General features: G+C 38.7%; 1 long non-coding RNA gene across 3 annotated transcripts in view; it reads right to left on the reverse strand.

Moving 5' to 3' along the window:
• Positions 1-4,420: 4,420 nt before the first annotated feature.
• LOC133132800 (uncharacterized) overlaps positions 4,421-14,282 on the reverse strand; it is an 84,682-nt gene continuing 74,820 nt past the window's right edge. For 2 of the 3 annotated variants that reach the window (XR_009709173.1, XR_009709172.1), the window contains exon 3: positions 4,421-6,777. This is a non-coding gene — a long non-coding RNA (uncharacterized LOC133132800). The remainder of the gene's footprint in view (positions 6,778-14,282) is intronic. The other variant, XR_009709174.1, reaches the window with a different exon arrangement.

The raw sequence follows: 14,282 nt of genomic DNA on the forward strand, positions 1-14,282 counted from the left end.
TTACAACCAACCATGTTCGGTGGTTAACATGACCAGGGCAGAGCAGCATACAATTTCGATCATTGTGGAAATATCTGGAACTTGGTGATTTCTTGTATGTATGTTACATGCCAAAAATATCACAGTGTAGCATTACGTCAAGTATTGCATAACTAGGGTGTGGATGTTTGCAACCACACATTAACGTGTCGTCATGAACAAGTCAGCTCAACAGGTAAAAAGATTTGATCTGACCTCAATAATATGAACTGACTCCGAGCAGGCAAGACTTTGCCTATACAATATTCAGGGACTTCTAATATTTCTGGTGTCATAATTCTGCTGTGTAAACATAAAAAATAAAAAATAAAAATAATAAAATCTTGATCTGTTGGATACAAACCTCACAATAATATAATGCCTCTTAATTTATCAACTAGTGGATCAGCAGGAAGGTCATATTTTATGGGTTTCAGGGTTTGTATAAAAGCAAGTCTAAAGTGTTCCTTTATGTTTTCTTGGCCTCCATTGTTGATTCAAACAATTTGAACAGTTTTGTCTGCAAAGTTCACAAACCAGAGAGCCTCAGAAACATACCCGGTGCTGTGAATATAAGCTTGGCTTACAGTTAGCTAAAAGAAATATCTGCCCCGAGTCAGATGATCAGAAATCCACAGAGCCTGCCGCAAAATAGATGCTGCTTTCACAAGTACAGAGATGTCACCAAGACAAACAAAAAATAAATAAAGGGTCTAGTACAGTTTTGAGAACAACTTTCTGAGATTGAATAAACATGGGCCTGTTTTTGATGTAAATATCCTCTCAGCAGATGTTGATTTTGGCTTTTTTACTTCTTCATTCGTTGCACTGGCCTTCCAAGCGCAAACAGTGTGCTTTTTTTTTGAGGGGGGGGGGGGTGCTTTTCACTGAGGACCCTTTGGGCACAAGCACCAGGAAAAGAGTCAGCAGATTCGATAAGATGTGAAAGCAGGGTGTTTATTTTACTCTTCTGAAATCAAAGTCTACTTTGTGCAGAACCTGACTTGATTCCAGATCCTGGCCTGCTGTTTTTGAACGGGTCCTCTGAGTTCACCGCGGCTGCTTGTTTGTATCCCTGACGCTTCCCGTTTTTGTGTTGCAAAACTCTCACACGCACACTGCCCATTCATTGGTTCCAGTGAAGGGGGAATATGTCACAATTCTCTGCAATCTTATGCTGTGATTCAGTAGACTAAACGTCACAGGCCAAAGACTATCAAGAACTTTTGCAAAGAAAAAAGTAGTACAGTAGTACAGGGATAGGGGAACAGAGAACAATGTTTTTTTCCTGAAGTAGTTTCATGGCCTTACACATACAGAGCAAGGGGAAATTAATCAGGTGTCCTAGAAGAGAAATCTCGACTGCCTTTCAGAAAAATAGGAGTTGAAATCAAATTGTGATATTCCTCCTTTCTGATGTACAAGTGATGGGTCCATAATTAGTTTAATAGTTTTCTAATTCTCAAATTTTTTAATCTAATTGATGACCTTCATTGAGGACGGCCTTCCTTTGAGTTTTAAGCCTTATTTTTATGGAAATTCAAAACATTTTAATTTAAGTGGACTTTGCGCGTCATGCATGTCTTCCTCCACAATGCACTGCTAAGCTTACGAGCCTATTCTACGTGACTAGTTATTTTCTAAAATAAATATGAACCCTTTGAAGCCAAATGATGCAATTTGCATCAAAAAGCACTTCGAATTCATCGAATAACTCTCGTATCTCGTACGGATTATCTTTATATTTTGGTTTTGTAGGGGAGACTTGCCACTCTCAAATGTGTTGAATTGAAGGACAGTAAAAGCAAGGTTGTAGTAGAAAATCACACCTACTTAGCTAAATGGGAATGAGGACGTTCATTTCCATGCAACTGAGGACAAAGTAATTGAGAACAAACTGAAAACTAAACTAATGTGAATAGAGCGATTATAACTTGTTGTTCTTACTGTTTGTGCAGTAAAATACAAATGTGATTAGCTATACTATATTCTACTACTGTATTTACTATTATAACTATTGTAAAATAACCATTGTTTACAGGAAATACATTGCCTATGTTTTTAGGCAGTTTTTCACCTGCTTCAGTAGCTTGTAATCATTCAGTTCATGGCAAAACATAAAAATGTATTAGTATATGAATACATTTATAAATACTTATTTATTAGGCTTATTTTTTAGACTTATTAAAACTTATTACAGTGCTGCTATCGAGGTTCTCATTAGCAACACGTTTCTGCCCGCAGAACTGCTGCTCACTGGATTTAATTTCAAGTGCCCACCTTAGCTTAGTCAGCTGGCACTATATTAAACAGTCTTGAATCAGGTTTCTATTTAGCAGGGGACACAGCACGGGTTTATGGTTCACCTAGATCATCAGTACTCTACTGCATTAGTTCCTTCTTAAAAAAGTATTGTGAAACAGCACACACAGTACATTCAAATATCTGTAATGTTTTGCTTTTATCAGGTGAGGTTACTCGTTTGTACAGAAATACTTACCATTAATAAGCAAACAACAAATGATCTCTGGCATCAGACAGCCCCCCACCCTGTGATCAAATGTTTATCTTTCTAGTGATTAAATGGCAAAACATATGCTGACATGTTTAGCTAGGCTAATTCGGGATGGCAGCACTTGAAAGAACCTTGGAAAAGAGTGGTTGGCCTTAGATGCAGGGCTAGGGTACATGGTAGGGGAGTAGGGGTGCCAAATGGAGGAGAAAAAAGGAGATAACGGTACATCACAACATTGTTCTTGGACCTTAAACAGCCCTCCATCTGTTCTGCTTTGGTAATGTTGTAACTGGCCCTAGTCAAACTCGGACTGAAAGAGAACACGACTGGTGCTTCATAGTTAAGAGGCACTGCGCAGAAGCAGAAACTAATCCCTATCACTGCAAAGCTTGCTTTGAGGGTGACCAGGCATCGGCCAGTTGCGCAGCATGCCGGTCGAAGTTAGAAAGGAGGAAGAGCCAAATAGATGTATCCTTCGACAAGATCAAACACGCTTTCTCCTCTTTTAAGTCATGCAGCTGTTACCAGATTCACAAACATCTGGGACAGTGCTGTCCAAAATAAGAACTGGCCACACTCAAAGCACAAACTTTTTCATCATTGCATATTCTTTATTTCTGTGCTTCAGACAGAGCAAGTCTGTTGTGCCTGATCTGCACTGCCTCAGTGAATATGCAACGGTTTAACAGAAGCTATGCAAGCTACCCTGGAACATATGCTGTAATGACTTAATTATGTATTGTTGTATATTTTTTGCAGAGGTAAGGTTTGAATAATATCAGACTTTGGCAGAGGTGTTTCTAGCAGAGCTCTCTGCTTTGTTCCCGGAGTGTGGGGTTAATGATCTTCTTTCCTCTGTTGCAGAGGAGTGACGCGAGTGAGCGCATTAGGATTCAGGCCCCATCGGCTGGCTGGTCTCCCAGCGGCGCAGGGGCAGTGACAGAGAGATGGATGGATCTGCAGCCTCACTGCGACACCCACGCATGCGCACGTACACACACACACACACACACACACACACATGCCTACACGCACACACACACACACACACACACACACACACAGGCTCCTACACGCATGCACACTATACACATACACACGCATGCGCGCATACACACACAGGCTCCTACCCGCACGCACACCACACACATACACACGCCTACATGCACACACACACACACATGCACGAACGCACACACACACATACATGCGCCTACATGCATACATACACACACACGAAGGCTCCTACACGCACGCAAACCACACACATACACACGCCTACATGCACTCATACACATGCATGCATGCACACACACATATGCCCGTACATGCATGCGCACCCACAAACATGCCACACACAGAAAAATGCCTGCACACAAACACACACAGACACACATTCGCATACACACAGGCCCACAGACATGCACACATACACACTCACAAACGTACACATGCACACACACACACATGCACAAACACGCCTGCACACATATACACACAGACACACGCGCGCGCGCACACACACACACACACACACACACACGCAGACACACAGTAGAACAGATCCTTTGTGTCTGTGCACTGGATGTTTTCTCACACCGCATCTGTCTCTGACCAGGGAGAAAATCACCCAAATTATGTACAGAAAAGAACAGTAAATATCAAAGTGCTACTATAATTATTTTGCACATACTCATATTGGTGGAGCATTTATCTTGTATGGTGGAATACTGCTGGTGTTTAACAGTTTTTTGTGGAAAAATACTTGAAGCCATTCACTGTTAATGTCATGTACGAGACATGTATAACCTTATAGCATTATAACACATATCCACAAAAAAATATTCATGTATTGTTGCATGAATTATGAAAAACCACACAAAGCACTTTTAAAAGTAAAAATGTTTATTTAATTCATGTGCCATTACAGAGAACCTCCAAGACTAGAATCAGTGAAACAAAATGCTATAATCTTTGCAATTTCTTCTAAAATTTTAAAATGTAGAAAAATTGAAAAGCACTTAGGTATTGACACAAGCATTGCTGCATAGCTTAGAAAATCAATATAAGCTATAAATATGCAAATACAGGTATATCAAAATATCTTCCCTCCAAACCCAATTTCTGAATGAAAATAACAATGCATCATTTCTATTGTGTTTTGTCTGGTCTCTATTATTTAGATGTCTGCGTCTGGTTTTTTGATCTGTGGTGCACATACATCTGTGGGGATTAGATGTTTGTTTGTTTCTTTGCGTGTGTGTGTGTGCATCTGTGTGTGATGTGTGTATGTGGGGGTCTGTCTGTGACAGGGACTACACTATGTATGTCGGGTATCTGCCTTGTTGGTCTGCGGTGTGTGTACCTGGGTAGTGATGAGGGATGATGTTTGGATTGTGTGTCTGTGTGTGTTATCTGTGTATGTGGGGGTCTGTCTGTGACAGGGACAATGTGTGTGCATGTGTTTTTGGGTGGGGGGGGTCTTGGGGAGGGAAGGAGAGAGGGGAGGCAGAGAATGGGGGAGAGATAGAGAGAGAATGTAGGAGAGAGAGAGAGGGGGGGGGGGGGGCGGGGTGGATACAGGGTCCCTGCTGCTTTCTGGGACACCATGCCCCCCCACCCACTCAGGCAGATAGTACCTGCCTTGTGCCTCCACCCACTCATACGTACCTGCTGTGCTGTGCTGTGCTTAGCATTAACGCTGAGAACAGGGAAACACCGGGCCCCACTGCTGCAGGGACAGGGGCTCTGCCCCAGCCCTCTCTCCTCTCTGCTCTGGGAGGAACGGGAGGGGGAAACATGCATCACTATTTAAGTAACTGCAGTGGGAACAGATTACTAAAAGGTCATACACTCCTGCTGGGCACCGTGGGCATCTCTTTTCAAGCTACCCAAATGACTCGGAGCTAATTGCACAATGTAGTGCTGCGCGTTGTAAAATCAGTGACTTCTGCCGGTTTTTAGACATTTCGTAGTAAACTAATGTTTCCTGCTGACAAAAGTAAATTATATACTGCTGACTGGCCCTGCTCTTAAGTCCTGAATATTTATAGTAGTGACGGGAAACGCAGAGTCTGGTTGGATAGAGAACTGTAACATCAACAATCAATCCCCATTTTAAAAACACTGCTTACCATTTTTTACACAACAATGCACCAAAACTACCAAAACTCTGCAAACATATCTCAAAATGATTTAATTCACAAAAACACCTTCCAAGAAGAATACATTGTCAATGATCTAAAAAACAGTAACTGGTGGCATGGTTTTTATTTTATTACTTTGTTCTTTGTTTCATAGTGATTCATTGTTTGTTTGTTTTTTTAAGAAACTTTCCATTACAAATCAGTATGGCATCTGCAATAGATTCTTTACAGTATGGACAAGGCATACAAATGCTGCAGTAAAGGTTTTATTTCCAAACATGGATGTAGTTTATAGTGAAAAAAATATTCACAGGTACAGTAATACTGATCGACCCAGTCTACTTTTTTTAGCCACATGTTCTCATTAACATTACACCATACGTCCATGCATGCCTGATCCATCCCTGGCAATTATCTGCTGATATGCTCCTCTCCTTCTCCCCTACATCATCTAGCCATTTGTCTTCCTTTTTCACCCACTTTTGTATTTCTTCCTGGGTTAATCTTGAACAAAATCATTCCAAAGATGAAATTCCATGGGTAGGTCTTCAACTCAATCAGGTGTGATTGTTCTGTTCAATAACCAATTCACAATCAGAAGCACAATTTGCATCAACTTCAATCAGCTTTGATTGAATAGAAACTTTGTTTCTATAAATATTATGAAAACTTTTTTCCAATATAGTATTTATGGCTTAGCAATTGCTATCCACTTATGCCTATGTTAGATTAGAGTGCATGAGTTTTGAAATAGTGTGTGCAAACATTTGAGATGTAGAAATCTACAGTTTTTTTGGTGGTTGAAACTAATTGAGAAATGAATTCAAGATTTTTGAAAACTGTGTCCATTGAATGCATTTATGTCAAAGCACTAAAAAACGATTCACAATTTGGTCCACATAGAGTACTGTTGAGTTCTGAAAGTGTAAACTCGGTATCAAAAAATGCTTGTCAGCAATTGTAAAAAACTGTAAAACATTGAACTAATATATTTAAAAACTATATAAAGAATTTAGTAACCAAACACTTTGTTTTCAGCAGACGTGAGACATGGGTAAGTTATCTTACCACACATGGAGGCAGCAAGCTGTAAGGCACCTAAAGGAGATGAGATAATCATAATAATTAGTACAGGATAAATTATACAAAATGCAAAAGGATGATGATGGATGGGTAGATGACATTATAATTGTCATAATGCACCGATGAATGCACTTTTGTTTAAAGTGAAGGCAAAGATATCGAAAGACATTTGTTCCCAAAGCATTTGTGACATTTTTCAGGCGATGCGAAAGTAATTACACATTATAAATCAATCGTAACATCCAACACGCTTGGCCAACACTATGTCCCAAGAGCAGTTAGAAAGTGTGATCTTGGATGTGCAGACATACAGGCTGAGAAGCACACCACTTCAGGGACGTCTCTGAGTGGTATCAGACCAGGGGACCCCCCGTGTCGCAGCATCACTATCAGATCGTCAGACTGACGGCGCATTGTACACCCCTGCATTTACCCAAATCTATCAGACTAACACTGTCACGTCTACCAGACACACAGCTGACATCGAATTGAGGGCACGCTGGAAGGGTTGCCGTGGGTCTGTCTGTGTTTACGTGAATGCGCGGTGCCATCTGGACGCCCAGCCCTCCACAGAGGGAGGGCGCACGGGACGGCGCTGACCGGCGGCCAACGGGTTAAAAGCTTTGCCGGCGACAACAAAGCGAGGCCAGCTGTAGGTCACATTCAAGTTCCAGCCACTGGAAAATGAACCTGCAAGACAGAGCCTAATTATCCGCTAAAGCAAAAGCCAGTCGCAGCTCAATAACTCCAGCAAGCTGGCAGCCAGATAGCATGTTGCCGTGGAAACGCCTCCGAGGCACTGCGGAAAGTACAGGAAGGCGGGCAGTAGGATGGCCAACACTTAGTCACCCCTAGTTGATAGTCTAGTGCTGGGGCCTGTTACCATGAACCCAGACACCCCACACCAATGGTCTCATTCCAATGGACAAACTAGGGCAAGGATTTAATAAAGCATATGCTGGCTCTGTTCAAGATTATTCATTTTCCATTACAACCATATCCATTAAAATATTTGCTTAAAAAAGATAATAAGGTTCGTACTCCTGGGAAGAGTAAAACAAACAAAAAAACAGGTGCTTGGAGGAAAAGACATAAGAAGATATAAAAAGATAGAACCCCTACATGCTGTACCTTGCAGAACTTCTTTAACTGAATGACAAATGTTTCAGAAACAATCCTTCCTCAGTGTCCTGAATAAAACAATGACAAAAACCACCAGCTTACAGTAATTCAGCCATTTGAGGTGTATACAAAGTGCTCCCTGTGTGGACATGTGCTCCCCATATTTGCATGGGTATTCCGGTTTCATTTCCTACCATACCAAAAGGCAGGTTTGGTGTGCTCCTGCTGTTAACCTTAACCTTGACTCCCCGGGTGCTGCACTGTGCCTGCCCACTGCTCATAAGTAACCAGGACAGGCCAAATGCAGAGGACAAATTACCCCACAAGGTTCAATAAAGTATATCTTAAATCTTATCTTGAAGCAGGAGACATAGGTTACTTAATCATATTGTCCGCATCCAACAATAGTCCCCACCCCCAGTTTCCAATCCCCAGATAAATGGCATCCAAAAAGTCACTTACATTTAAAGATGAAAAACAATTTGAAAGCATGACTTATGCCTCAAGTATATCCAGATATGAACCCACCAAATCTTTTTTACAATAATTTCCAGTCGAAGATACGATTATATGGTCATTTGGTGTGTTGGTATCTGGATACGTAATACTACAACATATGTAGTACAGTATATTGTCCAGGGCCCATTTGTTTGAATAGGATTTCAGTAATTGGATATGATTAAATCTCAAAATTGGATATGTTAAAACTAGAAACTATGATCCTGGTCCTAAAAATGACTTTTTGTAGGAATTTTGGATTTTGTAATAAAATCCTACCTAGAATCTAAATGAAATGTTGGTTTTGGGTATTTCAAAATTCCAAGGTGAAGATTAGGATAGTTTTGAAACTGACAATCAGGATAATCTTTATCCCACTGAAAGAGTGGATTCAGGATGGATTGAATGCTGATGTAGGGACACATGGCACCATCTTTTTACTATCGTTTCACCCAGTGATTGCACAATAATTAACACAAACCCTTCCAAAACAATATCCATTATAAATGGACAATAAAATACTTTCAAGAAATGACTGCCATTTATATACCACTTTTATCCAAAGCACTGTACAATTGATGCTTATCATTCACCCATTCACACACCAACAGCAATTGGCTGCCATGCCATGCCATGCCATGCACCAACCAGCCCGTCAGGAGCATTTAGAGGTTAGGTGTCTTTGCTCAGGGACACTTCGACACACCCAATGCGGGAATCGAACCGGCAACCCTTCAACTGCCAGACAACAGCTCTTACCGCCTAAGCCAATGTCACAACACACAACACTAAAGTAGGTCTAAAGAAAGGCTTACATATTGTAAATGCTTTAGAATGTTATTGGAAAATAAATGATGTTATCTATTCTAAAATAATTGCCTTGTTTTTTTAGGTACAAAAACAAGAATATCTTCCTCAGAAAATGCTATGCCAGAATCCAGATGGACCAGTTGGACAGTCAAAGAGACACACTGTAGTGAACCATTATTTTAACTGCGAAATAACCGCCACATGGTTGTATGCCTCCGCCAACCAGTCAAGTTGCTGTTTACAGCATTGTCTGTCCAGCGATAACTGACTTTATGAATCCACAACAAGTAGAGCTTAATGTATTTTTATGAATTTCATTAAAGAATTAATGTGCCATTTCTTTGTCATTGGTGTTACCTGTAATGTAAACAACATTAAATGTTGAATATAATATTTTTTCTCATTACAACCTGAATATTTACTTAAAGGCAGGGTAGTGGAATTATAAGACCAAGAAATATATTTACTTACTTTAATTACTTACATTTTTCAATAAAATTGCACGTTTAAACAACATTGTATGAATTATTTGATTTCATTTTTTCTGTCAAACCAACAACAATTGAAGAATATTCAAACAAAATATTCAATACAAATATCAACTAATTCAATACAAATATCAACTAATAATCACCAATCAACAAACAGCTCAGCTACAGTGGTAAGCAAAACATTATGATGTTACAGTGAAGTTGACCTTTGACCATTTGTATATAAAATGCCATCACTTCATAATTTTATCCTATTAGACATTTGTGTGAAATTTGTATTATTAATGACCAATTATTGAGGTCACAGCGACCTTGTCTCAAGGCGTTCCTGAGATTTCGTGTTCACAAGAATGGGACGAATGGACAGATAACCCAAAACAAAACATTATGCTCTCAAAACAGTTGTGTTTAGAAGTTTTTTTTAGTTTTTTTTAAATGTTTTTCATTATTATTATTATTATTATTATTCAGTGACAGTTGGATTTTGAAATTAGACCGACTTTGGCCTATGTATTGTGTATTAAAGCACATGAATAGGACTAATTATGCAAACTGAATTCCAACAGAGCCCAACAGTTTAAATAAACACACAATTATTAGAAATAGAATAGAAATATTTTGACACTTTGGTTGTCTCTTCTTATTGTTTCCAAAATTACTAGCCTTTTATCCAGAAATTTGTGAGTAACATCTCATTTTAGAGCCTAAGGTACAGTAAAAGTTTGGCACCAGTGAGAAAGTGCCACCAGAATCATCCACAAAGAAATGTGAGATAAAAATAAAAATTTCTTACATTTTATACAGTTGCAGAGGATCAAAAGAACCCCACACAACAGATTTGTATGCAAAGTTGGTACAGGATTTAGCATAGCAGTATGTTTATTGCACGTTTGCATTTAATCCCACTGAATGAAATTTTCATACAGTATCAGGATTAACAGATTTTTTAAGAGATGCAAACACTAAATTGATCCCAAACATAATAGGAGGGTTAATCATAATAGGAGGGTTAATTTCAAAAGCTATATATATATATAATAAAAGCAGATAATTCTGATCTACATTAAAAGTTTAAACAACATGTCATAAAAATAGTCATATAAGATTAGTAATACATACATGTATGTGTTATTCCTAATTTGCATGTGAAAGAAAGAAAATATATATTTTTAAGTTAAAAAAATTGAATAAATTCAATTAGCAACAATGCGGTTGGAATTCTTTTTTTATTTAAAGCAAAAACATTACCCACAAAATTCTATGCAATAAGTACCATTCATAATTATTAGCCATTTATTTCTTCATTGATAAAGACTGTATATCATTTTGAAAACAATGAAATAAAACAAAACATATTGTTATTAATAGTCTGATCTCTTTGATTTCAGGAATTAAATTCATTTTTGGAAAATATTCAAATTAATTTAATGTAACTCATTGTAATAGGAAAAGAGTAATTGCAGTGTAATTTTTGTTGCAAGCCCTGAAATACCATGTCCTCTGCCACACACATCTCTTTGCCACAGATCTCAGCTCAACAATGCCACTGACCATTTTTTTGGGTCGGATTTAAGAAAACTGTGATTGTGACACGGATTTCTATATCGATGGAGCACCTTTAATCCTTGCAGATGAGTGTCACGCTAAGACGGGATGGCCTGCCGATTATTAAACGGAGGAGGTGATTGTGTTCAGGTGACTGTCTGGCCCCCTGCCGCAGTGTCTGGAAAGCCAGACGTCAGAATGAGCCCCCCCTCCCCACCCCCCACCCCTGCTTACCCTCACTCTGTCTGCTATCTGAAATCCCCACTGTTTCATCATCTATCCTGATAAAAGATCCCCCAAGTCCAGGGTTGACAAAAATAACAATGCCTAACAATCTGCCGCAGAAACCCAGACAATAATCTTCTCATGCCATTTAGTCTCTTGGCTGTTCGTGTCAGCAATCAGTTCTGAGGGCGTTGTTAAGATGCTTTTACTCCTTTTTATCAACACAGGTAAAAGCACTGCAGTCACACAGTTTTTTACTTTTCTAGTTTTTTAAACAGATACACCTGTAACTGTAACTGATTAATTGTATAATCAGAATACATCTAATAAAGGTCATTGCTTGTAATTTATTTGTGTAACTGCAATTACAACTGAATGGCAACTCCTTTATTTTACCATTATTGTATGATCATCTAGTCTTCTATTCGATCTCCGATCTCTATTATTACTAAATTTGGCTAGGAATATCATTTAACCATTTGTATCTGCTCAGGATGACTTGTCATTGTTTTCCTATGGAAATTCTACTACAAGCAACACTACACTAAATAAAATAGAATTTAATCAGATTTGCAATGCATCTGAATAGCGTCACAGAGATACAGGGGGCATTCAGAGGCAGATCATAGATCCAAAGAAAGGTGCTGCCGTACCTTTAATGAAATGTACCTAACTTCAAATGGAAATGGAAAAGAATAATTACTCATTATAGCAATTATAGCAACAAGAAGGCAGCCAGTACCCAGCAAATTTTAAGTTCCATGAATGAATGAAAGCTTACAATGTATATAAAATGTATTGGATATAAATTGAATTAGTGCAAAGTACCATCTGAGGCAGATAATTACCTAAACAGATACTGTGTTGTCATGCAAGTATTTCAAATGTCTCCTAAAATGGCATCTTGGAAAAAGGAACAGTTCAGGGGCAGAGGTATGTATCTGATATTTTTATTAAAATGTAAATTCTGTTTTTTGTTGCCTTTTGAAACAAAAAACGTACATGGACATAATACTTGAGTTCTACAGCTTGATATCTCAAAACTATATTATATATAGACCCTATAATTCTAGGCTGAAATAGTTCTAAACTTCAGTGATTATGTCACATTCAGTGTAGAACAGATGTACAGATTATACTGACATGTACAGGTAGATTATATCACACTATGAACTGGAGAGGTATAGCTTGTTATTCTGACAATTCAGGCTACCTTGTTTTTTTCTATACATAGTCTGCCCTATATTCAATCTGAGCACAATAAAACTTTAATCTTAGATCTGAATGGCAATGGAAGTAAACATTACATATCTTTATTTCTGGGCATTTTAGTTACCACCGAATTCATGTTGTTTAAGTAATCACAAATATACATAGCTCCAATATAAAAAAATAAGGAATTACAGACTAAATACAGATAATTTAAATACAGATCAAATGTACGCTTTCTCTCCTTCTCTCTTACATTCTTCCATTGTATGCAAGTACTATTGCTGCCTCCTGTGACCACATGAAGCAGCCTATAACCATAGCAGCAAATTATGAAATATTGGGTGTCTGACACTTATGACACTTATATACAAAGTATTGTATTTCAAAATACTTTGAAATAAATATATAAATATGAATAATTAAACAGGAATACATACAAAAGACAAAACATACTTTTTGTCACGTTTCAGGTCTGTCTTGCCATGTTTTATGTTTATTCATTTTGTCTTAGTCACTAATTGTCTTATCATGTATTATGTTAGTCTAGGTTCGTCATGTTGTTTAGTTTGTTTCTTGTTACGATTTATTTTCTTGTCATGTCTAGTTATGTTTCGTTACGATTTATTTTACCTTGTTATGTTGAGTGGTTATCGTCTTAGTTCATTTAGTGTTATGTTTTGATTTATGTTTATTGTTACGTAGACTGGTCACGGTTTAAACATACTTTTACATGTCTTTCCACAAACCTTGCATTCCGCCTTTCTCTCTCTCTCTCTTTCTGTCATTCACACCCTAATTGTTTCTATTTGTCTATTTACTAAAACTACTAACGCTAGATCAGGATTGGGTAGAACTAACAATCTAATCATGTGTTCATGTTACCTTACGTTTCTCGTGCATGTCGTTTACTAATTTACTAATGCTAGGGCAGGATAGGTTTATTACTAACGATTACTAATTACCTTGTTAAACTTGTCATCCATCGCACCTGTTTTCTATTTTCTTGCTGCGCTCTAACTAATTGTCTACACCTGTCTACACCTGCATTTATATCCCAGTCGCGCTGCTGTTCGTTGCGAAATTGTCTGCCTCTTGTTCGTCAAAGCAACGCTGGAGCAGTTACTGTCATAGATTACACGTTACGATCCAAGCCTGTTTACCGACCATCGATTATTGATTTCTGTTTTGTTGACCATTGTTTGTTTTTGACCACGTCCTACCGATTTTGTACCTTTGCCTCGCTGATTGTTTTATGGTTTCGACTTCTGCATCGCCTTCGACTACGACCCTGCCTGCCGTCCGCCTGTACTTCTGCCCCGCTGACAGCTCTCCTGCTACCGGGCCTCCCTGCACATCTACCGACTACGAGTTGCCTCTTCCATCGGCACCGTGCTTTTTGTTTGTTTATCGTTTGTTTGGCTGGATCTACGTGTATGGACTTTGCTTGTTTTGATTACGCTCCTGGGATTCGTCCCAAATAAAGCCCTGATGGGACTTTATCCTACTATTGTTTCTGAGTCGTGCATTTTGGGTCCAACCCCCACGCACCCGTCTCACTTTTTTCATGTGAAAGAGACTACAGAATGTGCACTGTGGAAATGGCTGCAGAATTGTACC

The sequence above is a fragment of the Conger conger genome, chromosome 7, assembly GCF_963514075.1.
Source record: "Conger conger chromosome 7, fConCon1.1, whole genome shotgun sequence".
In the NCBI taxonomy this organism is placed as follows: Eukaryota; Metazoa; Chordata; class Actinopteri; order Anguilliformes; family Congridae; genus Conger; species Conger conger.